General features: G+C 29.1%; 1 long non-coding RNA gene across 1 annotated transcript; it reads right to left on the bottom strand.

The window, feature by feature from the left end:
• Positions 1–487: 487 nt before the first annotated feature.
• LOC114319268 (uncharacterized) lies at positions 488–1,852 on the bottom strand. The gene is made up of 2 exons (XR_003649359.2): positions 906–1,852; positions 488–762 (listed from the first exon to the last, which is right to left on the bottom strand). It is a non-coding gene; the product is annotated as an uncharacterized LOC114319268 (long non-coding RNA).
• Between the last annotated feature and the right edge of the window lie 856 nt (positions 1,853–2,708).

The following is a 2,708-nucleotide window of genomic DNA, read 5'->3' as shown; positions in this document are numbered from 1 at the left end:
AACTACCAACGGTATTCTTTAACTCAAATTTCACCATCGATGAAAAACTTCTAGAACTTCATTCATGAAAATATTAAATTCACTGGATATAGTAAACATATAATTTAATTATGTTTAATTTAAAAAAATATTTGTAGAATAAAGAAAAAATTAGTGATAAATTCAATATAAGGATAGTATAAGACATTAAATTTACCGGATATTTTTTTGTTTATGAAAGATCTACCATATGTGAAATAATTTGATGAAAAATACTTTTGTTTATTTTGGAGGACATTTTTTTTAAACTATATGTTCAAATTTATATCTATCTATTAAAATGTTTATTCTATCTGTTGAAATTTTTATTGTATTTATTGAAATTTTATCTGTGTCAAATTCTATCTGTTGAAATTCTAATCTTAGTTTTTTCTATCTGTTGAAATTAACCAAGCCAATTGTCCATATTTGTCATTTCTTATCTATGCAAATAACATACATACATTCATACATACATATCTGTCTATTTCTTATATATGAAAATTACATATATACATTCATTCATACATGCATATCTATCTGTTCAAAATTCTGAAAAGTCTTCAACACCATCATTATCATGAACAAGACTTTTCAAATCTAAGCCTTGAATGCCGATTTGAGTTCAAATCTTAAAATAAAAAAATAAAAACATAAATATCATTTGTCTTCTGAGAAAGTATCCTAATATACAGAAAATGCAATTTGTCTTCTGAGAAAGTAGTAGGATGGTTTCCTCACACACTGCAACAATTGAAGCACAAACACAAATATCAGAATATAAATTACACATACTCATATAGACACACACGCGCGCACACACACACACACATATATATATATATATATATATATAAATGTATGCAATTGATGATGATGATTCTTACGTTGGCCCAATCGCCATTGATGTCGAGCTTGGAGAGGTTATTAACGGCTAATCCAACTGTTGAAGCCATTCTGTGAAGCAAATCTAACAAGAGGCTTTCTAGTAAACCAAACAAGATCGGTAAAGAGAAAATAATGATGAAAACGAGAAGAAAGGTCCAAGAGTGAACAAAGTTGGTGTTATTTTTAGACAACATGCGTCGCCGTCTTTACGGCATTGTTGCTTCAAGGACCTCTCGGCTTTGGATCTGCAGTGGCAGTGAAGCGATGGATCTTGCGACTGTGGTTCTAGATCGACAGCAGATCTAGAGAGAGAGAGAGAGAAAGTAATGATCTAGAGAGTAGAGATATCCACTGCGGTTTTCATTGCCGGTGGAGCTGTTAGATCTCCGATGAAATGGTGATTGAATCGTTGTTTGTTGGTAACGATGATCGATTGAACCTCCAATAATGAAGACTCTAGAGAAAGAGAGAGAGAGAGAGAGAGAGAGAGAGAGAAATTGTTTGGTTAGATCTGCATCTAAGGTCTCATATTTGAATTCGGCGACAGCGGTTATGGAAGAGGTAGAGGCTAGGGTTTTGGTAAGGAATGTGTGTGTGTGTGTGTGTGTGTGTGTGTGTGTGTGTGAGATGATGAAGAAGTCGATGAAGTGTTTGCCGGAGTTCGAGTGATGGAAGTGGCAAAGGTCGATAGTGATTGGGGCTGACGGTGGGTGTGTTGGTGGTGGTGAGATTAGAGAAGAATGAGAAAGAGAGAAGTAAGAGAGAGGTTTGTTGAAATGGGGTTGAACGGGAGAGAGAAGTGTATATATAGTATGGGTATTTTGGTCATTTTGTGAGAGTTTGTCATTATTGACAAAGAAAATCAACACTTGGATTTTTGGATAAAGAAATTTTAATTTTGGACTTTTGGACTGAATGCCCTAGAACTAGAATAAATTACATTGACCTCCCCTTAAATTTAGAAAGAAAGAAAGAAAGAAAGAAAGAAAGAAAAAAAACTAGTAATTCCATGGTGGTAACCTTCCTTTTTGTGCTGTTAAAAAGACTAAAACTAATACAAATTGTATAAAGACATAATGATAAATAAAAAAAATAAACGTTGCAATGTAAAAGAGAATGCAATATTATTATTTTTTCATATACTAATGAATTATTAATGATAATGAGTTAAGTATTACATGAATTAAAATATTAAGAGAGTCTAATATAATTATACTAAAATGTTACTAAAATTTAAGAGAGTCAATGTAATTTGTCATTATTTTTTAAATTTATGTTTATTGTTCATGTTTTTTAAGACAGATATAATTTATTCATATAATTATTGATGTTATATAAACTTAATTATTTTGATTGAATGATTTTTCTTAAGGAAGCATTAAATTGGCACAATTACCTCCACTAGTATAGGAAGTTGTAAAAACTTAAATGCTATCTAAATTAAATAGTTATTTTTTTATAATAAGACCAAAACACCCTTATGTTTTTCTTTTTCATTTTAACTTTTTTTTGGGTATAGAAATAATTTTTAAAAATATGAAAATATTTTTTTGTTTGTATTTATTTTTATTAAATTAATTTTTAATTTTAAAAAATAAATTTTGAAAATTCAACCAAACAAAAATAATTTTCAAGTCTTTCTAATTTGGATTAACTTGTTATAAAAATAATGAAAGATACGGTACATAAAATTAAAAATAAAAAATAAAAGAGAAGATAAATGATAACCAATTGAATAACCATTTATTTTTGTTAGGTTCTCACATGACAATTTTAGTTTTTTTAAATTTTCATTTAATTTT

The sequence above is a fragment of the Camellia sinensis genome, chromosome 6, assembly GCF_055761805.1.
Source record: "Camellia sinensis isolate YWXY chromosome 6, ASM5576180v1, whole genome shotgun sequence".
Classification (NCBI taxonomy): domain Eukaryota; kingdom Viridiplantae; phylum Streptophyta; class Magnoliopsida; order Ericales; family Theaceae; genus Camellia; species Camellia sinensis.
This window is presented reverse-complemented; position numbering and strand designations above follow the sequence as displayed.